At 39.7% G+C, this 25,899-nt stretch overlaps 1 protein-coding gene and 1 long non-coding RNA gene across 5 annotated transcripts in view; one reads left to right on the forward strand and one right to left on the reverse strand.

Moving 5' to 3' along the window:
- whrna (whirlin a) overlaps nucleotides 1-25,899 on the forward strand; it is a 199,389-nt gene that overhangs the window by 52,022 nt on the left and 121,468 nt on the right. The gene's annotated exons all lie outside the window — the stretch shown is intronic.
- Nucleotides 7,084-8,962, reverse strand: LOC146570546 (uncharacterized). The gene is made up of 3 exons (XR_014893004.1): nucleotides 8,902-8,962; nucleotides 7,991-8,113; nucleotides 7,084-7,394 (listed from the first exon to the last, which is right to left on the reverse strand). It is a non-coding gene; the product is annotated as an uncharacterized LOC146570546 (long non-coding RNA).

Here is a 25,899-nt window from a genome sequence, read left to right on the forward strand (position 1 = left end):
CTCTAACCTTATCTGAAAAGGTCTCCACTAACGATTGAACATTTCTGATGTCAAAAATAACTTTTCCTTTTTCTTTTTCTTTCTGTGAGCTCTGCTGAGCTGCAGCACACACTGAATCCTCTGAATGTTCTGATCTAAACGGTGATTACACATAGTTAAAAAATCCCAAATTTAATTTTGATTAGCGGATTGTTGCTCAAAAAATACAGTAATTACTATCTACAGTGCATATATGCATGTGTTACAGTACATATGAACATCCATGTTACTGTATGTTTCAAAGAGAATTTTCTTTATACACCCACTGATAGGCACAAGACTGGCATTTATGCAGCACTTTTCTTGTCTTGTCTTATTGACCACCCAGCATGAATGAAGAAACCCACGCAGACACAGAGACACAACATGAAGACTCAACACAGAAAGTCCTGGCCAATATTTTTAAACCCAGAATAGAGCAAGTAACAGTGCCGCTGGTTCTCCACTGTACCAATGGCACAGAGGCAAGAGCAAAGACGCCAAATTAAGATGGTCAAGTGATCATATTCAAAAGAGGCTTCCCCAGGCCTGACCATTTAGGTCTCCCCAAAATATTGGGACTTCTCCAAACAAAGGTGAGGTCACCCAGTTAGATGTAACCATCTGCTTGATTTGTCCCATCATGATGTACACTATATGTACTAAAGTATTAGGCCATTGGGTTTTAATCTTTTAACTGAGGTGTTGCCAGTCACTTTGCCAAAGGTATATAAAATCAAGCACCTATCCATGCAGCCTTTTCAAACATTTGTGAAAGAACAGGTCATTCCAATGCCTGATTTAGACTTCTCTACTCTCAAATTCAAATTCAAATTTTATTTGTCACGTACACAGTCATACACAGTACGATATGTAGTGAAATGCTTGGACAACTGCTCGTGACCTAAAGAAAACAAAAAAGGAAAAGGCTATGAATAAGATAGGAAATAAATATGAAAAATTAAAAAGGGTAAATTTAACTAGGAAGGAATAAAATATAAATTAAGGTTAAAAATGAAATAACTGTACAACACAAATTAGAATGAAGGGTAAATTTAACTGGGAAGAATAAGATAAAATATATAAATTAAAGTTGAAAATAAAATAACTGTACAACAAAATACACAATATAGAACTATATAAGAATGTATGAAGAAATCTAAATATAAATAAATATATACACAATAACAGCAACTGTACAAGTATTAACCGGAAATGAAGAATATAGTGACCAGTGTTGTGCAAAACCAAAGTCCAGAAAGTCCAGTGTGTGTGTAAGAACTGTATGTGTGGGTCAGTACTGTGTGGTGGTGTGATTGAGAGACCGTATCGCCTGCGGGAAGAAGCTCCTCCTCAGTCTCTCTGTGTTGGTCTTCAGGGAGCAGAATCGCTTTCCTGACCTCAGCAGAGAGAACAGTCTGTTGTTGGGATGGCTGAAGTCCTTCACGATCTTCCTGGCCTTGGTCCAGCACCGCCTGCTGTAGATTGAGTGCAGGTCAGGGAGCTCAGAGCGGATGGTGCGCTCAGCTGACCGCACAACCCTCTCTAGAGCTCGTCTGTCCTGCATGGTGCTGTTCCCGAACCAGGTTAAGATGTTTCCCGCCAGGATGCTCTCTATGGTGCACGAGTAAAAGTTCCTGAGCACCTTGGAGGGCAGTTGGAAGTCTCTCAAGCGTCTGAGGTGGTAGAGACGCTGTCGGGCCTTTTTCACCACGGTGTTGATGTGACAGGACCATGACAGGTCCTGCGTGATGTGAACTCAGAGGTATTTGAAGCTGTCCACTCTCTCCACTGGGCACTCGTTGATGACGGGGGTCTGGTAGTTCCTCTCCTGCTTAGTGCTGAAGTCCACTATCAGCTCCTTTGTCTTACTGACGTTTAGAAGGAGGTTGTTCCTCTGGCACCAGTTCTCCAGATTCCTAATCTCCTTCAGGTAGGCCGCCTCGTTGTTATCAGAGATCAGGCCCACCACGACGGTGTCGTCAGCAAACTTGATGAATGTGGTGGAGCTGGTAGTGGCCACACAGTCATATGTGTACAAAGAGTACAGCAGGGGGCTCAGAACACACCCCTGGGGGGCTCCAGTGCTCAGAGTGGTGGAGGCTGAGACATGTCCGCCCATCCTTACTGCCTGTGGTCTGCCAGTTGGAGATCCACTGACACATAGATGAGCTGAGTCCCAGATGCTCCAGCTTGGTGGTGAGTGTGGAGGGAATTATGGTGTTAAATGCAGAGCTGTAGTCTATGAAGATCATTTTAACATAATTCCCCCTTCTAGTGTCCAAGTGAGTGAGTGATGTGTGGAGGAGATGAGAGATGGCATCGTCTGTGGAACGATTTGGACGGTAAGCGAACTGTGAAGAAATAAATATAGTGAAGAAATGATGAAGTCTCTGACCAGGCGTTCAAAGCACTTCATCACTACTGAGGTGAGGGCTACAGGGCAATAGTCATTGAGAGAAGCAGGGTGGGGTTTCTTCGGGACGGGAACAATGATGGACTCTTTGAAGCATGTGGGGATCACCGACTGAGATAAAGAGATGCTGAATATCTCAGTGAACACAGGAGCTAGCTGGTATGCGCAGTCTCTGAGGATGCGACCTGGGATGCCGTCTGGTCCTGCTGCTTTCCTGGTGTTCACTGTCTTGAAGGCTCTCCTTACTTCATGCTCGGAGATGACAAGCACGTTTCCGGTGCTGGCAGTATCTTCCTGTCTGCAGCCGTTAGTGCCGCTAGCACTAGCATTGTTGGAGTCCTTAGCTGCAGCCTCGAAGCGAGCATAGAAAGTGTTCAGCTCGTCTGCCAGAGTCACGGCCGCGTTCGTCATACCGGTTGTTGGTGCTTTATAGTCCGTTATTGTCCTTAGTCCCCGCCACAGGCTCCTAGAGTCACTCTGTTGGAGTTGTGACTCTAGTTTCCTCCCGTAGCGCTCTATGTGCATCTCCTGAGAAATGTAACTACACATCAAATAGATGCAGCCCACACTGACTGAGTGGCATGGCAGGTTGCAGTGTAGGGCTAAGAGGGGTTTCAGATTATGTTATAAGGTATGATTTAAATTTCCAGCTGAACCATAATTCAGGCATAAAGTGGTACAGTACAGTAGTAGGATGTCACTATTACAGCAGGTCAGTTAATAACCTTTGGCATACAGAACGTGTATTATTGTAAAGTTGAAGCATTTGGGAATCACCACAACTCAGCCATAAAGTGGCAGATCCCATAAAATTATAGCGTGGTGTCGTCGGGCACGTAAGCGTGCTCTGCTGTGTCAACTGCAGAGTTCCAAACCTCCTCTGGCATTAACATCAGCACAAAAACTGGTCACCAGGAGCTTCATGGCGTGGGTTTACATGATCGAGCAGCTTGTGAAGGTGTAATTTGTACATGGCCCGGTACATTTTTGTATATAGTGTAGCTGTATAATATCCTGTAGAAAATTATGTCTGCTGAACAAGGATCCACTATGTATATTAGCAGTGACGGTAGAAATGAACAACCACTAAACTGGTCCAAGTTTCTTTTTATTTATAGCAGTGGATTAGGGTGAAGCATGTACAGCGCATATTGATTTGACTAAAACTACAGAAGAATCTAATCAAAAAGAAGAAAAATTAAAGTTTCCCTGTTGTTGTTTTTGAAAATTAAATAACAAGAATAAAATTAAATAACAAGTGAGGAAAAACAACACTGCATTATGTTAGACCCTCTTTCAGTAAGGCCGCTGTGTAGTTAAGGCTCTTTGGCTGGCTCGCCACAACTGTCTGATGCCGATAATATTAACCTCAATAATTCATGACAGTGTGACAGTGGATCAACGTGCACAGTGCCAGGACCTTGAAGAAGGTAAATGGGATTCAGATTTCTCCTAACAAGGCCTATAAAAGAGTTCAACCAGTGACACGCCACTGAAAGAAACCTGAAGAGAATCCTGTGGGACAATACTGAAACACCAAAGACATCCCTGCACTCAAAGAGCCAATCAACGGCCAACACCAGAAATGTATTAGCCAATCATGTCGCTCTGTTTCATGTGACACACAGGGAGAGAAAAAAGCAACTTTTTAAAACTTATTGTGAGGCAAGCTCAGCAAAAACGAATCTGCGCATTTTGTTTTTATGTCCTGCTGACCAATGAAATTAAAGTTATAGCTCTCTCCCCCTTCATTTAAACTACCTGCCAAGTTGTGAGACTTTCTTCTGCTGCCACTGTTTAATGGTTTGTGGCAGTTTAATGATCATATTTGAATTTAACTACAGTATCATAGAATTTGAATGTATTTAGTTAAATTAAACTAAGCAGGTGGCAACTGACCTAAATATATTTCACCCAATTTTTATAAAAACAAATTCACCTTTGGATTTTGAAAGTTTAACTAATGCAGAATATGTGAAACTGTTAAAAAGCTGTGCCCTCATTATTTCTGAGTGATGACATCTTAAGCGTGATGAAATCAACTCACATAGCCGAAATCATAATCTCTGACACAGCTCTCTTAGCACAGCTCAGTGTTCTCTGCTTCATCACTGCTTCACGGATTCAGAAGGACATGAATTATTCCTTCTGAAGTGCCCTACTTACAAGTCAAAATCAAGACTTATGATCAGACAATGATCATTTGCACACTGTAGTGTTATCATTAATCTGTTAAGTCACAGTAATCCCTGCAGAAAAGCAAAAAGTATTATGCATGAAAATATCTTTGTTATATAAAATCTCAAATATATTTCATGTCATTGTTTTAAAGGTTTTTTTATCCTCTTCTCTGTCTTTCTGCATTTGTCTGTCACACACTCACACACACACACACACACACAGACAAGCGCGCACACACACACACACACACACACTGTGGGAGGAAAATGGCTGTTGGCAAACTAATCTGAGCAATAATGTGCTTCAACAGTCCTTTTAATTATGTTTTGGTTAATTAGGTTTCCTCACTCCATTGCATCCTTTGATCTAATGAAGCACTTACAAGTTGTTCGCAAGTAACAATACATGTACCAAGAATATTTATACGTGTGTTATTACATGTTTACATGTGTTTTCCTGAATTTTGAATGTGAATGACACGCTGTCCTTTCAATAGTGCCATTGCAAGAAAATGCAAATGAATGCAAACAGCTGCACCTGTGAGCTATGGTACGAAAAATCTGCCTTGTAAGGGAGTTTTACAAAAGGAAAAAAAACTCCACAGGTTAACTTTAACAACAGTGGAAGAAGGCTATAATGAATATAACTTGAATGTTATTGCTTTATGTATTAAAACTTTCAGTGGAAATATTGATCCTTGACGTCTTTCAGTTGATTAATTGGGAGAATCAGGAAAAAAAAGAAAAAATAAAGCTGCATTTGGGCTTTAAATGCAGAGTTTTGTCGGTCACATTTAAGATACTTATTATATTTGATGCCATTGTTATGTTTGAAATGGTTTGGATACAATAGGGTTCTTTTAAGTTAGGGCTCCACTGATACAGTGGGGCAAAAAAGTATTTAGTCAGCCACCGATTGTGCAAGTTCCCCCACCTAAAATGATGACAGAGGTCAGTAATTTGCACCAGAGGTACACTTCAACTGTGAGAGACAGAATGTGAAAAAAAAATCCATGAATCCACATGGTAGGATTTGTAAAGAATTTATTCGTAAATCAGGGTGGAAAATAAGTATTTGGTTAATAACAAAAATACAACTCAATACTTTGTAACATAACCTTTGTTGGCAATAACAGAGGTCAAACGTTTACTATAGGTCTTTACCAGGTTTGCACACACAGTAGCTGGTATTTTGGCCCATTCCTCCATGCAGATCTTCTCGAGAGCAGTGATGTTTTGGGGCTGTCGCCGAGCAACACGGACTTTCAACTCCCGCCACAGATTTTCTATGGGGTTGAGGTCTGGAGACTGGCTAGGCCACTCCAGGACTTTCAAATGCTTCTTACGGAGCCACTCCTTTGTTGCCCGGGCGGTGTGTTTTGGATCATTGTCATGTTGGAAGACCCAGCCTCGTTTCATCTTCAAAGTTCTCACTGATGGAAGGAGGTTTTGGCTCAAAATCTCACAATACATGGCCCCATTCATTCTGTCCTTAACACGGATCAGTCGTCCTGTCCCCTTGGCAGAAAAACAGCCCCATAGCATGATGTTTCCACCCCCATGCTTCACAGTAGGTATGGTGTTCTTGGGATGCAACTCAGTATTCTTCTTCCTCCAAACACGACGAGTTGAGTTTATACCAAAAAGTTCTACTTTGGTTTCATCTGACCACATGACATTCTCCCAATCCTCTGCTGTATCATCCATGTGCTCTCTGGCAAACTTCAGACGGGCCTGGACATGCACTGGCTGCAGCAGCGGAACACGTCTGGCACTGCGGGATTTGATTCCCTGCCGTTGTAGTGTGTTACTGATGGTGACCTTTGTTACTTTGGTCCCAGCTCTCTGCAGGTCATTCACCAGGTCCCCCCGTGTGGTTCTGGGATCTTTGCTCACCGTTCTCATGATCATTTTGACCCCACGGGATGAGATCTTGCGTGGAGCCCCAGATCGAGGGAGATTATCAGTGGTCTTGTATGTCTTCCATTTTCTGATGATTGCTCCCACAGTTGATTTTTTCACACCAAGCTGCTTGCCTATTGTAGATTCACTCTTCCCAGTCTGGTGCAGGTCTACAATACTTTTCCTGGTGTCCTTCGAAAGCTCTTTGGTCTTGGCCATGGCGGAGTTTGGAGTCTGACTGTTTGAGGCTGTGAACAGGTGTCTTTTATACAGATGATGAGTTCAAACAGGTGCCATTCATACACAGCAAATCCAGCATGTCCAAATTAACACTGTCTGATTTGATTTCAACACTATTAAAGTGTCTATATGGGTCCACACCAGAGAGTGTTAATTTAACACTTTTTGGAGAGTTGGTACGTTAACTCTGATTTAGTGTTAAACACCAACTCTGTCTGGAGTTGATAATTTAACACTTGGTGTTAAGAGTTTATATATTAACTCTCAAAAGAGTATTTTAGTTTAACTACGTAAGAGTTATCTTCTAATTCATTCTAAAAAGCGAGAATTTTACTGTTCTGAACTTCTAGAAATTTCTTTTGGAAATAAACATTTACTAAAAAGATACAATGGTTTTTGAAAAACATTTATTCTGAACTGTGCGCCACAATTTCAAAACATTTTCTGACAGATGTAACAGTATACATGTTCTCACTTTCATTAGAATTTTGTTTATCAAAAGGTCTGACATGGTAAATGCAAATAACAGAATTTCATCACTTATTTCTTCAATACAATATGCATGTCCTTCATTCATCCCTTTGTGGAACTTCAACGCACTTCTGCTCTCCCCCATATTCCATCTGCACAAGCATATCCTGTGTGGAGATTGAATAAAAAATTAGTTGACACTAATTAATGGCACAAATAATCCAGTAAACAATTGCAGCACAGTAAAAAAAAAAAAAAAAAAAAAGGAATCCTCTTTGAGCCATTACTTGTGTAAAGTATTTTCCCAAAAGACAAAGACACAGGCAACAGGTAATACTGAACTAAATGTAAAACCTCAACCTTTTAAATTTTTACCTAAACCGTGTGCACAAAACTCTGGAGGGATCTATGCTAACGTAGAACCCAGTCAGGACGTCTGCTACTGCTGTTTGCTCGTTTTTGTTTTTTTATGGGCGATCATTTTCAGGGTTCAAGTAGCACCATTACACCAACATTTCACATTCTAGACATTGTTTTAGGTGTATTTGACCAAAAGTTTGACTGAAAATTCACATGCAAGCTGTTTTTCAAGGCTGTGGTATTTGCCCGCAAACAATACCTTTCAGCTAGCTAAAACAGAATATTATGCTATCAGCGAGCAACATGGCTAATGCCTTTCAAACAGCTTTGTCTCAACTCCAAAGAGCCACAGAAGTAAAAGCTCATAATAATAATTGAAACAATCTTTGAAAAAATGACTTACCAAGCATGGCAAACAACTCAAATATGTAGAGCAAAATGTTCTGAAACGGCTTCACTTCAGCTTCGATTGGAGCCGTGCTGGGGGCGGAGTCTGTGAATTTACTCTGTTGGTGTCATAGCCCCTCTAGGAGTTCAGAGTTAAGAGGTCAAGAGTTAATGTTTCCATTGTAACACCTCCAGATTTGACAGAGAAACACTCATTTTTAACACTCGATTTTAACTACTATCATTTTACACCTCAGAGTTATGTTACACTGTTGAAATGATGGGCCAACTCATCTCCCGTGCAACATATTTATTTTTACAGAAAACTGTAAAAACAGAAAAATAAGACAATCAGTTCTCTTTGGCGCGCAGGCCGTACGCTGCCTCTTCGCCACTGACACTACTTCTAGTGTAGCTGACATTACTTTATACAAGTAACTTATACAATTTTACATTCACATGCACCACCTTTGTAAACTGGTTAAATCACACAAATACATTTTACTATACACATGAATAACATAGTGAACTCTCATTACAGTTTTATCTTGTTTTTACTACTGTTTTAATCTATTTATGAACCTGTCTTCTTAACTGTATTTAATAAACTAGATCTCTTTCAAATAAATGTTTTTCTTAACATATTTCTACAGCATTCACTCTTCATGAACTAAACATAAAGCAATTCACATTTTCTCTTATTGTGCAAAATATATATCTTGTGGCTTTAACCCAAAAATACACCTGCACCGAGCTCACAGTTTCGGTACAGTCTAACACTTGGATCGGCACAGGCTAACAACTGGACCAACTTGGAAATTAGCTCTTTAGCTTAACATTCGCCACACACAAGACATTTATCATTAATCGCCACTGCTGTCTGTCACTTTTATAACATCTGTTTATATTATCAACCACCCAGCTTACCTGTAAAAACAGAAAAATAAGACAATCAGTTCTCTTTGGCGCGCAGGCCGTACGCTGCCTCTTCGCCACTGACACTACTTCTTCTAGTGTAGCGTCAGCTACCGATGCGTGCAGGACCGAGCGCCCTCTGCTGGCGGAACTTATACAACAGTAAAACTTACATTGCAGTGGCCTTACTAAAAGAAAATGTCTCTGAGCATCAAATAAAATGGGGGGGCTACTATTTTCATGTCTCTGTCTTTAACATAGTGCCACAGTTACATTAAAAGAATGTGACTCTGCTTAGAGTAAAATTAACTCTACTTTTGCAAGAAGACCATTAACACCAAAAAATTTAACACTTTTGAATTTGCTGTGTACAGGTAACGAGTGGGGGACAGAAAAGCGTCTTACAGAAGACGTTACAGGTCTGTGAGAGCCAGAGATTTTCCATGTTTGAGGTGACCAAATACTTATTTTCCACCCTGATTTACGAATAAATTCTTTACAAATCCTACCATGTGAATTCATGGATTTTTTTTTCACATTCTGTCTCTCACAGTTGAAGTGTACCTCTGGTGCAAATTACTGACCTCTGTCATCATTTTAAGTGGGGGAACTTGCACAATCGGTGGCTGACTTTTTATTTTTATTCCTATTTATTCTATTTATCCCCTTCGTATATTTTATTTATATTGTCTCTGTATTTATATATATATATGTGTGTGTGTGTGTGTGTGTGTGTGTGTGTGTGTGTGTGTGTGTGTGTGTGTGTGTGTGTATTGTATTATATATATATATATATATATATATATATATATATATATATATATATATATATATATATATATAATATTCTGTAACTCTGTAACTTCTGTCGGTGCTGTGCTTTTTTGGAAATCGAATTTCCCAGAGGAACCCACCCGAGGGATTAATAAAGTTCTATCTAATCTAATCTAATCTAATCTGACTAAATACTTTTTTGCCCCACTGATATAATGTTTGGATCAGATATTGGTATAATCTTCACTTAAAAAGCTATATTGAATAGCAGTGGGCAGATCTATATCATCAGCAGCTTCAATGTACGCTATATTGCCAAAGGTATTCGTCTCCCTTTAGATTCATGCTGGGTCGCCCTTTGCAGCTATATCAGCTTCAACTCTGATCTCATTTGTGAGATCAGACACTGATGTTGGACGAGATAGCTTGGCTCGCCGTCTCTGCTCCCATTCATCCCGAAAGTGTTCTGTCGGCTTGAGATCAGGACTCTATGCAGGCTAGACAAGTTCTTCAACACCAAACTCACTCACACGTCTTTATGTACCTTGCTTTGTACACTGGTGCACAGTCATATTGGAACAGGAAGGGGCCGTCCCCAAACTGTTCCAATTTGGGAGCATGAAATTGTCCAAAACGTCTTTGTATGCATTAGGAGTTCCTTTCACTGAAACTAAAGAGCCAAGCACTACTTTTTTTAAAAGCGGCACTTGGCTCTGAAAAAGAAGCTCACCTGTGGCCATAGAAGTGATTGGAACACCTGAATTCAATGATTTGGATAGGTCAATACTTTTGGCAATACTTTTAGGTCAATACTTTTAGTGTATTTCACACATACAACTCCAACAGGTTTTCTGTTTGTTTTTCGCGAGATGACACACCTGGAAATGGTTGACGGTAAGCATGCTTGCAATGTTTGCTTCATTCTCAATTGGCCTGCTCTTCCTCATTATGTTTGCATTTTGTTGTTAATCTGATTTGTATTACTTAACCTCTTAAGCCCCAAAGGGGTTTCTGAGCTTCCTGCTCGAAAATGAAATGCCCCAAATTAATTGATTATTTCTCTGTAATTACAAACTCTGTCCTTACAATCTTAGTATCAAAATAAAGCTAACACTTGTGAAATATCATCAGAGGTGTAAATATTGAAGCAGATATTACTGTGTCAAAGTTACTGAGACTGGAACACAGAAAAAGTACGTAGATTTTATCCTTGCTTTTTTTTTTTTTTTAAAGCATATAACCCTTTTAAAAATATGCCTCAGTTCACATTTCATTCCAGAAATTCAGTGACCGACATATAAACAACATCTGTGCAAAGATTTATGTTTCTGAAGTGAAACAGTGAAAAATTACAGCACTGTCAATACATGAATATCCAGACATTGTACAAAAATGTCCAATTATGGCACACAATTGGACACCATGCCAGTTGAATTTTTTAGGTATTAAAGAGCAGAAATTAATTAATTAATTAATTAATTAATTAATTAATTAATTAATTAAAAATATATATATTTGTGAAGAATTACCCACACATTTACATGGCAATGACCCTTTTTTGCCGTGTGCATGGAGTTTAATTGGCCTCTGGCTCTTTAAACTCTGAGGGGCTGTAACTTTGTTTTTTTTGGGGGTTTTTTTTGGTAAATTTGCATGATTGACATGCATCTGCCATCTATAATCCAGTTTTGAGATCCCTTCCCAGACGCCTTAACGCCCACTCACATCCTGGGCCATCTGACCTCAGGAAATCACATGATAGGGTGGGGCCAGGTTTCACAATGAGCTCACCTGAAACCTTGACTGATTGGGACCCACACCCATTTTCACACCTTGGCTCATGTGCTTAGGTAGAGGATCATTAGGGGGTCCATTGCCCCTCTTGGTGGGTCACTCCCACAGAGCTTAAATCTGGGACTCTCCACCATTTGACCTCATAACTGAAGAAGCTTCTCGGATGAGAGGTGAAACGTCTTCAAGCAACTTAAAGAAGTCCAGACGCTTTTCTTTCCAAACTTCTTAGACTACGATGACCTGGATGACTGAGAACCTTCACAAACATGACTGACACCTCTTTTTAATCGTTTGAGCCAATAGAATCATAGTAACGATGCCACATTCACCACTTCAACCAATGAGACGTTGCAAGGCCATAATCCACGTGGGCCCAAATTTACTGCAAATTTACACCTACTTGTCTGTAGGTGGGTCTAAAATGGAGGTTGTTGATGGAAAACGGCTCTGATGCGGCTAGGTGGGCGTGGTAACTGCTGATAATCACGTGGCTACCGGTGAAAATAACGGAGCAAATCACAACGGTAAGCCAATTTCTGTCTTAGCGCATTAGTGCCGCTGTGTGTTTTTGTGGTCTTCTTATACAGCTCATTCAGTAAATGTTGGTCAGAGTGTGGTGAAACTTGGAGTTTGGAGTCAGTGATAGCTCTGGAAGATAACCAGCCTTTCTTTAGCCAGTTACATGAAGTTTGAAGAATTTCTTGTTGGGTTTTGTTTGTTTAGTGGACTTGTGCGCATTTATGTAACTGTCTGTTTAATTATGGCTTGTTTTCGTTGTGTTTGGTGGTTGTAGAAATGGTTTATATGAGATTTTAGCTGAGATTCATTGGTTTCTGTGGATACCACACATGTTGGGACTTATATTTCTCACCCCGTGTTATAACCGGTTAGACATGAAATCCTCCTTTTTGCCCCAGGTACCAGGGCGTGGGGCTTCAGTGGTTAACTTCATCTCTTATCGGATCGACTCCAGTATGGTGAAACAGTGGTTGTCATCAGTATCTCACAGGTCCAAACCCTGTCAGGCCGTTTCTTTGTAAAGTTTGCATGTTCTCCCATGTTTGGACATGCATTCTCTTGCAATTAAAAAAAAATGCTAGATTAAAATCTCAAGAGTTTTGCTACCTGCCTAAATAAATGTTAATAATTAATAAATATCTGTGAGCTAGAACTCAGGGGAGATCTTGATCCGATACTATGTAGTCGGCAAATTTCTGTTTTAGCTAGTGTTAGACATTTCGAAAAGTTTCAAACAGTGGCACCCTGGAAGGCATGAACAAACTGAACACAAGCAAACACACATTTCGGAAAGTTGCTGACTGTACTTGTGATTGTACTTGTGTATTGTTATGATTTTGAGATTGTGTTTTAGAGACAATAAATATGAGAAACACAGTAGCAGGGATTCAGAATCCAGCAGAGACTGTGTTAACAGATGAGTAGAGGTTACAGGTGGATAGCAGAAGAGCCTGTAACAGGAGCTGCCGAATTGGCAGAGCCAGTAAGAGAGAGAACAAGCAGTGAAACTGAGCAAGTCTAGCGAGGATTGCAGGCAAGCAAAAAGCGAGTACGGTGGAAGGAGTCACATCCAGGACAACTGCACGCACGTGAAGTGCAGAATTTTCCATTAAGACTTGAAGAAGCTAGAAGAATTGCTCAAACATGACTAACTGTGTAGCTGTAGTTTATGAACTGGCAGCCAAGTAGTAGAAGATTGGAGATAGATAGCAGCTGACTGCCCCACTCTGTGCACCTGATCCCACTCTTATAATTAAAAGACAACAGAGAGACATGTACAGGGAGAAAGAAAGGGAAGAGAAACACTCCTGTCTTGTAGGAAGAGGAGGCAGAGGGCATGACATACGATTTGTTGTTTGAACGTATAGCTTCACTGAAGATGGAATAAAAATAAAATCATAACATTCAAATTGACTAACTCACATAGTTACTTTAAATATTTGCTGTGAAGCCAAAACTGTAAATCAGATCAGAACAGTGCAGAAAAGTAACATGTGTTCAGGCGACAGGACCCTTTATTCTTGTTTTCTGAATCCGTGGTTTGCTGCTGGCTGGTTGAGCAGAATCAAGCCCAGATGGGGTAGTCTCTTTCGGCCTCTCTTTGGGCCCATTTCTGCCAGACTCTGGTTTTCGGCTGGTGCCAGCATCCATCTGTTTCTACATCCCCTGTCCTCCCACGTCTTTTTAGACCTGCCACTGCCATAAATGGGTGTGTGGACAAGGAGGGGGAAGAGGGAAGGCGCTCATAGCGACAGTGACAGCTGACAGCAAAATGAAAGACTCATTGCGTGTTTGTGTGTGTGTGCACACGTCTGTGCCCTGTGCCAGTGAAGATTTGTCTGGCACCCCTTTACTACTGAGGCTAACTGAGAGATAATATTTAGCAGTAGGAGGCATCTTGGTTCTATTCTAACAGTATCCCAACTGCCATGTTTTTATTAATAGTTTTAACGTAAAGAATACACTTTAATGGCACTTTTCTGTTGTAGAAATTCAATGTTATTTATAGCCTCTGTCATATTATACTACAAGCCAGTGCACTACAAGAGCAGACCTGACCCAACTGCTAAAATAACAGAATTATAGGGCTCTAGACTTTATTGTTTCAGGGCTGCTGGAGAGATTACTTGAAAATGAAGGGGAAAGGATGCACAACAAGCAGTCTCAAAGGCCAGATTTGACCCGGGAACAACTTAAGTTGAATCATTTTTATTTATTTAGCACATTTAAAACGGCTGCAGTTGAGCCAAAGTGCTTTCCAGTTAGGCACTTTAAGCCCACTTTAAGGTCACTTAGAACGTCCGTGTTTTCCACTCTTCATAGGTTATTAAAGTTCTTAACGTATCATGCACATTACTGCCCTACCTGTTGGGAGGTTTTTGTTAAATGTTACATCTGTGGACAATGCAGCAAAAGAAAAAAAACAACAACTTGTGTTCCCTTGCCCCTTGCGCTTCTTGATTGTGACTTAGCCACGGGATGAAGGTGAAGGTTTTGTGGTTGTCTGTCTCTGTGTTGGCATTGTTGTGGACTGCTGACCTGTCAAGCTTGTACTGTGCCTCTTGCCCAGTGACAGCTGGGATAGGCTTCAGCCCTGCTGCAAACCCAAGCTGGATGGGCAGTTAAGAAAATGGATGGATCGACAGATAATACAATGAGTTTAGGGAGGGGACCTTGTGAATAATGTGCTGGTACACAGTGCGGACAGAAGATTTAATGCATGCTTGCAAATAAAATAGTGTCCAGGTGATTGACTGCTGCTGATGTGACGGAGTAGATGGATGTTTGCAGGTGTATAGGAAACGTCATCTTGATTCCGCATCCAGGAGAGAAAGGAGGAGGAAACGAGATGTAGGGAGTGGATAAAGGTGGAGACTGTGTTTAGGTTGGCTTGTGTGGAAATGCTGTAGCCGCTGGAGTTAATTTTCTGCATAGCTGAGCACTGAAAGCGTGAAAAACAGCTGCGTATTGCAGGGAGATGGCCATTCTTAAGACAGAGCAGAACTGCAGGGTGCTGGAAGGTGGCTTGACAGCGCGTGTATGTCTTCAGGCGGTTACTGCAGTGCTGCCTCCTCAGAGGTCTTTGAATTCATAGGACAGTGTCACAGAGTGTGCAAAGTTACACGTCAAACAGGGTTGGAGAATGACTTTGACATTATTTTTATATAGCCATGAAATTTCTATGACAGTGTGGAGCTAGAAAACACCAGCATGCATTTGACATCATGGTCCTGTCTGATGCTACTTGTTACTTTGGAGCTGAGATTTAGCTGTACACATGTGTAAAATAAAGAGCTAAACTCTGAAAGTTTATTAGGGATTCAAATACAGTATTTTAATTCAAATGCAAATGAAAACAGGTGCTGTAATTCCACTGTGACACAAATGCTGTCCAGCTCGCTTCTGACCGTGCATAATTTTAAATGCATGATACACAAAGCTAGTAGGGTGCTGCCATTTTTGTAAACAAAGTGAAAATACTGTGTCAAGTGTATTTCCACCCACTAGCGCGCTGTTTGATGAAGCGTCCGGCTGTTGTTATTGCTGACTCACTGTCACACAGTCAGGGAAACACTTGAGGAGTAATGTTATTAGTGACCCTGGTGCTTTTCATATAAAGTCAAAATATCTGCTGTGGAAAGGTCCTGTCACTAGTGCATCTATGAAGTACGAGAAGAATTTCGGAGTAGTTTTTCCACCTTAAAAAAAATGGTGTCAAAGCAAACAGATGTTACAAATTGGTGTATGAAAAGGTCACCGAGACTTTTTCCACGTTGGAAATTAGAGGTTTTATTTTTAGTTTAACTTCAGTTGACAAAAAACTTTGGAATATGGATAAGACCGGAAATGAGACAGAATAATAATGAATAATAATAATGACACATCTCAGCTTTAAGAGCCTGTGTCGGAGGCAGAGAGCATCAGTCTTTCTGCTTTATGTGATTAGCTGAAAGATACAAGACTTATGTCCTAGATGGAACAGTTGAGATAAGTATTTGAAATCAGTGAAGGCTTAAACGGCTCTTAATGGCTGGGCAGAGAAGCTAATTACTTTGCAGTTACAAATGAGACAAAATCTCAAGTACTCTAATATATTGGAGGTCTATATTGTTTTCAACAACGATATTTTCAACAGTGACAGAGTGAAAATAATTTCCCATTTTTTAACACCTGATTGTTCTTGTGTCATCGGTTGGCACATAACTAAACAAGCTTAAATTAAAGTATCAAAAATGATGGAAAACTGAAGAATGAGATGGTCTGCACATTGGCCTTGGTAAAGAGAGCTGTGCCGGAAGGCAAAGTGCTTGATTTACAAGTCGATCTACATTCCAACCCTCACCTGTGGTCTGTGGTTCTTTAAAGCGTACCGTTCTCTTTTTTTATCACAAGGCTGGGGTGGTTTTGACATCTAATCAGAAAACTTCCTGTGCACCTCCCATTGGAGGTTTTCAGCAAACACCATACTGGGAGAAGACCCTGGGGTAAACTCAGAAACCGCTAGAGAGATTATTATCTCATCTGGCCTGGAAGTGCAGCAACATCCCACAGGAGAAACTTAAAAAAAAGGAAAAGAATGCCTGCGAAAACCTGCTTAACCAGCTGCTGTAGAATCCCTGCGTTGGATAAATGAGGGAAGATGGATGGGTGGATTGGGATGCCTTATTAGCGTTGAAAACCCTGATTCAGGTCCACTCATTTGTCCAGAAATGCAAATGCTGTAGAGCTGGTGTTTCTCCAGTAGAAAGAGTCAAAGAATTTAGAAAAATTTACAGCTGAGTCTAAAAATGTGGAAATGATCTTTCTTTAAAACTGCTTAAGTTTATACCTGTATTTATTAAAAATATTGACAAAATAAACATAATTTGCTTGTGCAGCCTTCTCTTATGTTGCCTTGTTTACTCCCTTAAAATTAGAGGAGCGAGTTTCTTCTCAGGCCTTTGCAGACCTCTGCAGATGCAGAATACTTGCATTGTTCCAGCGGGATTCAGTCTGAGCACCAAGACCTTCTGAAGAGAGACAGAGACACACTTCAGAAAGAAAAGTCTCAGTTTTGACTTTTCTTCTTCTTCTTTTTTTTTTTTTTTTAGAAAAGGAAAACATATTTGGAATGCAAGAATAGCATTAACGAGATGAATGAGTGAACCAAGGTAAAGCCACAGACATTTCATTTCAGTTTAAGTTTAATCTCTTTTAGCCAGATGCAGCACCTTGACAAATGCAGGTAAACACAGATGGAAAACCTGTGCAAGTGGCTAAACCCAAATAAGCTGGTCTCTGCAGCATTATTCATGACCACCTGTCCCACTCACCTGTATATTTAATTGGCTGCCCCCCTAAGTATCCTCCATGGACCGATGTGGCATTGACTGCTACTTGGTCTTGAGTAGGGCTTATTTATTGGTGCTGACTGCAGTATTCTGAATGCTTTCCCAGCCTACTACTGGCCCCATAAAAAGCTTCAGTATGTTCATAAACTCATATTATATAAAAGCTCTAAATGGCTTTTGACTTGCCAGGCACGTGGGGAACAGGGAGCTCATAAAGAAGATGTATTTTAAGGTGTTCGTAGAGGCTCTTATTTGGATGTTTTTCATTCATATTTCAGAAAGGTTTCCTGGTTGAGATTATTCAGCAGAATGGAGATGAAATAGGCTTTGATGGCATTTTTGGCAGTCGTTGATTGCATTTGTTTATTACCTGAAAGCTTATGTAATTTTTGGCTGCACCTGCTTTTCTTCCTCTTGATTTCTGAGATGAGATGAGAAGCTGACCATGAGTTCTCTGGATCTAAATCAGGCTCTTTACAATCGCTGATAGGAAGGGAGGAAGACGAGTAGGATAAAAAGATGAGGATAAAACAACTGGAGTTGAAACTGTCTGTTCAGTTGAAGTTAGTGGTTTTCTGTCGGTTGGTATTGATTGATTTATGGCATGGCCGATTATGTGTTCAGCATGCTGCGGTAAATGTGTGCGCCCAGATAGTGCTCACAGCAGAAGTATGATGATTTAAGACATTAAATCAAAGCCCTTTGGAAAACCAAATGTCTAATCTTTTTTATGATTGACTGATGTTATCAGAAACTTGGAAACTTTGCAGCTCTACGGTGATTTTCCAGACTTATGTTTGTAAATGATGCATGACTAATGCAGGGTAACAAAACATGCACAGGACTTCAGAGTATGAATCTGTTTCCCCTTTGTCGCATGCACTCATTTGCATCCCCTCCTATTTTCCTCTCTCCTTGCCCCTCTCTGCTTTTGTAAACCCAAATCAAATAAACAGTAAAGCAGAGCAGTAAATCAAATGCTTTTGAAGCTACAGAGGTTCAATGTGCCCTTGTATTATAGCATACTTTATTTGCTTTTCTCCTCTACTGTTTTAACATATGTTTAAGTAGCAGCCTTTTATATTTCCGTGCATCCAGCTTTGTGTAAACCACACAAAACTCATATATGGAATACCACAACTCTCAAAATTTAAGCTAGATAAATAAATGACTGCCTATCTTACTAAATGCGTTGACAAATATTATTGTAGGTGTTAATTAAGTTATAAAATTCAAAATAAGGAAATATTTCTGGATTATTTATTTAGCTTTTTAAAATAATTTCTTTCTTTATTTATCCCCTCATTCAATAACCTGTTTATTTATTAGCATGGGCAATAAATGTAATTATTTATATATAAATAACCATAGGTATTCTTTGGGACCTGTAATAGACTGGAGATTTAGCCACCTTTATTTCAGCTGAGATAGGCCTGTGGGTACAATCTTCTTTTTAATACATTTCTGTTAATTTTACTAATTAATAAAGTTATTTTCCTCTGAACCTCTTTGGGTTAAATGTTTAACTAGCCTTTTATGCTTCTAAATCATTGTTGCATTATTACAAATGCTTAAAATTACTTTGATGTTATAGTAAATACTATGCTCTGTTTCAGTGTTGATTAGCTGATTGACAAGCACTTGTGTTGGCTTGTGTGTTGGGCTCATCTTACTCTCTTTCTCTCACTGTCCAGTGTGCTGCAGCAGCACTTTTAAGGTGCTTGTTACTGTATATCTTTATTATTTATGTATTCATCTACTCAAACGTTCAATAGACTTTGACCTTTTTTGGTGTCAATAAATATGTTTGCTGTTAGAGACAGCTGGAACATAATAAACTGGGCCTGGATCCCAGATGAGAACCTTTTATTATGTTAATAAAGTCATCAGGGATGTTAGTATGTTAATATGTAGTTTTATCTACTTATGATTCATTGTGAAGCGTTAATGCCATGTGATAACATTGTAGTTGTCAAACAAGGTACTCGGTGCTTCTTGTAGCTAGACATCCTTAAAGTAATGCACATAATATTGTTCGGTATCCTGGGACTCCTCGGTTATTTCTTTGTTCACTGGCTTACATTGTTTTTCTCAATTATCTTCTTTTTTTGATTTTCTGTTTTCATTGTCACATAGCAACACAGCTGTGCACATCAAAGGTGACCTAGGACATGAATGAATGTGCATGTGTGTGTCTGCTTGCATGAAAAACAGAAGTTAGGCAGTGCTTTTATGTTTGTGTGTCTGGGTAGTGCCTGAAGTGTGTGTGTGTGTGTGTGTGTGTGTGTGTGTGTGTGTGTGTGTGCGCCATTCTCCCCAGTGATGTCAGACCCCAGGGACCTGCTGGAGGCTCTGCTTACTATTTCACAGGCATGTTGAAGAGAAGGCTAAACCAGTTTCTCTGTTTTTGCTCTGAGGGACAAAGGTGTCTACAGTGCAGTGAAAAAATATTTGCCTCCCTTCTGATTTCTTAGTTTTTTGCATGATGCTCACACTTTTATGCTTTAGATCATCAAACAAATTAAAATATTAGACAAAGGTAATCCAAGTAAACACAACATGCAGTTGTTAAATGATGATTTTATTCAGTGAAAAAGCTACCCAAACCTTCCTGGCGCTATTTGAAAAAGCAATTGTCCCCTAAACCCAATAAATGGTACCACCACTCTTGGCAGCAAGAACTGAAATCAAACTTAACTTATTGGGTCTTTAGCTTATAATATAAAGTACCTTGAGGCAAATGTCATTGTGTTTTGGGTTTATAAATGTAACATCACTGTGGAGGTGGGTTCAGCCACTTTGGAGCGTTTGGTAGCACGAATGGCCTGTTTCAGGTGATCTCAAAGTGCTTACACCAGCTGTAACAGGATGCAAATCTTCAAAAGAAGTTCAACTTTTGTCTCGTCAGTCCACACAATGTTTTCCAAAAAGTCCTGGGAGTCATCATAGTGTTTCCTGGCAAATATCATGGCATGATGTGTTGCTTTTTCAGATCCTTTAACGTACATTATATTATCAGACAGGTTCTATTTAAATGATTTCTTCATTCAACATGTCTTCCAAGTAATAAGACCTGGATGTGTCTAAAGGGAAATTGAACTTAGCTCTCCAAATAATGCGGTTAATCTTTAGCAAGGGGGCACGTTTTTTTTTGCAGTCAGCTAGAATTGGATAACTTTTTTTCCCCGTATTTTCTAAATGATGACTTCAGTTGTTTTCTACGTATGCTTTACTACTTTACGTTTATATTTGTCTAATATTAAAGTTTGTGTTATGATTGGTCATCTGTATCATTTGAATGTGATTTTACTAGCTATGTCTGACACAAGTACTTTGCATCAAATGTACCATAAAGCTCTGAGTATACTTCTGTATACTCTTATGTCATCACTGTGCTGTGGTTGCAACAGAGTACAATCAAGGCTTAAGTCAGATGCAGACTGTAAAGTTTCAGCAAAGTTTATTACAGCAAAACTTTGAATCAGATATACTTGGATAAAGATATAGGCTTGATATATGATAATGAAGCCCACTGAATCCTAGACTGTGATGTATGTTTTAATCTTCATGGTAACATCTGGAAGACAAATCATATGAGCGAGGCATTTTCAACCACACCTTAACTATATTTATTAACCATGTTGTTTCCATTTAAGTTTACAATGCTGCTGGTGTTTCATTGATCCGTGTGTCATATAATTGTTCTTTCCTAATAGGTAGAAATTTAGGACAGCCCATTTTAAGTGTTACTGCTGCTATGATATGCGTCTACTGACTGAGAATTTTGTCCAAGGCTATCTCACAGAACGACCGTTTTGGAGCCTAACAGTATTGCTGCAGTTTGTTCACATTCATGATTCTTTCATGTGCTTTAACCTGGGTTAAGGCAGAAGATCAGAAGCTTAGAATATCATCTAACTTTTTTTCTTCCCCTTGGCAGGCTGGAGTTACTAGCCTAGATCTTGGACACATATTTTAATAGTTAATAGTATGAAAGGCAACTTTAAATTTTTATTATATAACTGGAAAGAATGATAAAATGCCTCCTATAAGCAGACAGTATACATGCATGTACAGTGATGGATAAAGCGCCTTCCTACACTTGTTAGTTACACGTCAGGTCTCCAGGCATTAAAAGTTCCTATCCAGGTACCACAGTAGAAACTTTACTGCCTCCACACTCTTTTGATCTTCCCACACACAGGCAAACTTGCCTGAAAACAAAGATAAACACACATGCAGACACAGGAAAACACACACAGACAGAAATACTCACGCACACTTAGAGCCACTCACAGTTTAGTGGTGCGTAATGAGACTGTCTTATACCGTATGCAGACATGCACTAGCTCCTGCTGAGGTGCTGTAGTTCCGGTTTTCTATAATTCATGCCTCTTCCCTGCAGAAGTGTCTTTTACAGAAATGAGGGCAGATGAATAAAGCCTTCAGACTGACAGTATATTTGTGGACAGTAGACTGCTGGTTAGAAACACTGCCCACTGACAGAGATGCCAATTTTTTTTGACCCCTTTATGTGTGATCATCTTCACCCAAGAAGGCAGCAGTTGAATATGTCCTTCAGGAGACTGTCTGCCCTCTGCTTCTTAAATTGCTGTATGTTGCTGTAATCACAGCGGTTAAATGCCTGGACCTTGTCTATTTCTAGTTCCGCTGCAAACAAAAATGAAAGAATTTATACAAGTACAGCAGTCTATACCTCTGCTTTAAAGTTCCACTAGTTAATAATTGTATCTATTTATCCTGTATTTTATGAAGCAAGGCACTAAAGGCAATTTAATACATATAATTGCAGTCTGTTTAATGCATTTTTCATGTATTGGAGTTCAGATGCTAGGCGCAATGATTTAAAGTGCTTTAGAAATAGCCTCACTAACAGTGTATTTTCTTAAACCATGGCCAACCATTTAAAAAATATATATTAGCTGAACCATAATAATCATTTTATTCTGGAGATGGAACAAATACTCAGAGGCAATGATATTAATCTTCTGTTAGTTCAGATGAGAAAATCTGATAATTTACAGTATTTAATCATTTCCTCTTAAGTCCGAAGTCTAAATATAAAAAATTAGTCATGTCGTCAGGCATTCAAATGCTTCATGAAGAAATGCATTTTGTCTCATTTACATTTTCAATCTATGCTAAGCATCTTCACTTCTTTACCATCTCTAAATTTACTGATGTAGCTGCAGTAACTCAGTTTGTCTTGGCACATGCTTTCATAAGGCTCTGTGCCGCAGCAGTGATAATTACTCAGAACCATCCAATTTGATATCTGAGGCACTTTTCCGATGTGTCCATGCAGATCTCAGGTCTTAATGCTGAGGTGCATTAATTGATTCTGTTTTGCGGTAGAAACAGAGCTTTCAGCATCTGCAGTTGCCTGCAGGACAATCAAAACAGGCTTTTTGCACAATTTAGAACAAAGGACGGACTGAGCTTAATGAAAAGGGCGATAGCTCTGAAATCATACTGAGATCACATCTATATTACAGCCAGTTTAGAAACACCAGTTTACCTAATATGCTTTAGACAAACGAGAGCATCTGGAGGCTCAGATAGAACCTGCAAACTCCTCATAGAAAGGAGTTAACCAGCAGGCTTATGAGGTGATAGTGCTAACTGCACCACTGTGCCCTCGCTATTGTGTTGTTTCACAACAAAACAATGACAAATGCAGTCATTCTAAATTGACACAAACAGAAAATTTATACTCATTTGCAGTGAAGCGCAATAGGGCTGTGAATGAATGAAGCAGAGAGCGAGCAATGAATTGGCATTTGCTGGTCTCATTATCTGCCCTCTCCCTTTTTCTTGCTCTCTGTCTGTGTGAGTAAATTTCATTGAAAGATGGTGGGCATCTATGTCCTGGAGGCAGCATCATATATAACATCCACTGAGAGATATGGGGTTCAATACAAGAGATATGGCAGGGAGGAGAGGAGCTATAGGAGACGAGCTTGATTAATGAGGTGGTCTAAAGGAACAAGTGGGGGGTAAATTAATCCATAGTAACACTTGCCGCCTTGACACTTTGTTCTCTTTGTACAATTTTACGCACTTCAGTGTCCATATTGATCACTGCATAATTATAACTTATTAGCCATAGATGTATCCTCCTATTAGTCTTTGGTGTCACTGTTTGCAGGTAGGAGGGCTTGAAATTTCTTAAAAACATGCATGTTCCCACTGCATTTTTATGGTTCTCGCAAATGTGTATTGTGCATACTTTGGAGAAAATGCCGTGGGTCTAAAGCGTCAGTAATTTAACTCATGAAATCAGGACAAAAAATGCATTATACCGAGGACACTCCGCTTCATATGGCCCATGTGCAGCAGGACCAGTGGGTGTGAAACTGCATCTTCATAATAATAGTGGGGCTTCAAGTTGAATTTCATTTTCGGGCAGACTATGAAGTTGAAGAATTTCGGGAATGCGGGAGGGCTGAGTGTGAAGTCTGCGGTCAAAAATTGTTCCAGATTGCTCCACTATATTCTCTCTTAGACACATCAAAATCTTATAAGTTGTCCACACAGGAATAAACTAGCAGTGATGTAATGACCAGAGGCCGTCAAAAGCCGATGACATTCAGTGGCTTCAAGTGAGGATTGGTGAAATAACTGCTGGCAATGCAAAAGAGTTAAAACTGCTCTCAACTTGAAGGTGAACGATTATAGTGACTACTAATGAGAGCACAGGATGCCATTAATTGACATCTGACTGGATGTTAAATAAGGGGGTTTCCTTGGCAACTGGAGACTGGACTGACCATCAGTGACGAAGGGATGAGCGATGTGGAACTCTCATTGGCAGCCTGATCCTGGGGCTCAGATTCATGGTGTACAACCAGTGGATATGCAAGAAAATTCTGATGATCATGCTTCTGGCTGCACTCCTCAGCTGATATGCAGATTTTGGGCTTGCACAGTGAAGACTGCCATTTCATCTCTTACTCATAGGCAGTCCCAGCTTTTGCCACCAGTGATGATCCTAAACAGGTTTGCTCTCTGTGAAGGTTTGAGATGTATTGTGAAACTGAAACACTTACAATCAAGTGGTCATAACAGACTGAAAGCAGTACTGAGTAACACAAGCAGATATGGCAGACACATTTAAATTTGGTTTGGACTCTTGTTTTTCTTTTTTGGTTGAAGTTGAAGAACTTTTTGATTGCCCTTTGCATAAGATGAATTGGTTAACAGTCTTTAACATTAGATTTTTCTTTGTTGCCACACTGAGAGAAAATTTTTTTTATCCATCCTGTCATTTGCATAAAGCTAGCATCAATCTTTTTCTACTTTTAACTTAAAGTAGAGATATCAATCACAGAGTAGAGTTCTAGGCACAATAATTCACATCCTTGTGAATTGTGATGAAAGGATGGGCTCAGCAGCAGAAAAGATTAAATGAAACACAGAGAAAATCGTCAGCAGATACAGTGTTACTACTGATTGCTTCCCGAGTCTTTTTTCGGCATACTTGGTGTCAGACTGTTTTTGTATTTTGTATGCAACTTGCAGAGATGAGTGTGCATACGTGTGTACATATGCAGGTAGCTGAAGCTATTTATTCAAATTAAAATGGGAAAACAAAACACAGTTCAAGATGGATTAGGGAATAGAAGGATTAACGAAGATGGCTTGGGTAGCAGAGATGCATTGTGGATGTTTTCCTCTGGCAAATCCCTGTGAGTGATGACTTGGCTCCATTAAGTCTCTGTGTTTGCAGCCCTGTCAATTACTCATTAATCCTTGAAGTGTTTACTTCATTTGGAGCCTAAACTGCTTCCCTATGTCTAACAAATGTGCATGTGTCGGCTTATACACATAGTACACCACTACGCTCACATTTTAAAATCACTAAAATGGCAAGAAAGATCATCAGTTTAATAAAAGATGACCCAAAGGTCTCACTAAAGGCCTTTTGACAGTGAGATACTAAGACTGGAACTAGCCAAATATTGGATTATTCAGATCCTCAATCTTTAGATAAACAGGGATTCTGTTTCTACTTTGGATTTATTGGATCATGCTTCAGTTCAATTTATTACCAACTTAATTTGTTGTTAGATTTGATCCATTTTCAGAGCTATTTTTCAAAAAGAAATTGGTGAAAAAATGAGCTGTACTTTTTAGCTAACAGTTTTGCTATCCCACTGCATATCTGTAAAGGCTGTAAGTCCTGTGACAAAAACATTATACAGTCTGCCACATATAATTCAGATGAGTTATTTTACAGTAAATGGCTGTATATTACAGAAGTAGTTGATGTCACAACACTGAAAAGTCTTTATGAGGACTTTTGAGAGGTCAGTATAGCCCCCATTTCACCAACACTGAAGTATTAAACAGTTATCATAAAAGTTAACCTGGCTGATGCACATGTTAACATTTTCCCTTTAGCTATTAGCAACTATCTAAAGGACACAAACTGAGCTTCAGGGAGTCACAGAATTGAGAATGGTGCTTCAGGAAGAGAATCCAATGTAAAATCTTAGCTAAACCAAACATGAAGCTCCATCTGCTCTGGAAATCCCTTGGGAAATAAAGTTGATTAAACCAGGATTATACT

This window comes from Mchenga conophoros, linkage group LG7, assembly GCF_057382185.1.
Source record: "Mchenga conophoros isolate Kocher_MC1m ecotype Shallow Benthic linkage group LG7, M_conophoros_male_GT1.1, whole genome shotgun sequence".
In the NCBI taxonomy this organism is placed as follows: domain Eukaryota; kingdom Metazoa; phylum Chordata; class Actinopteri; order Cichliformes; family Cichlidae; genus Mchenga; species Mchenga conophoros.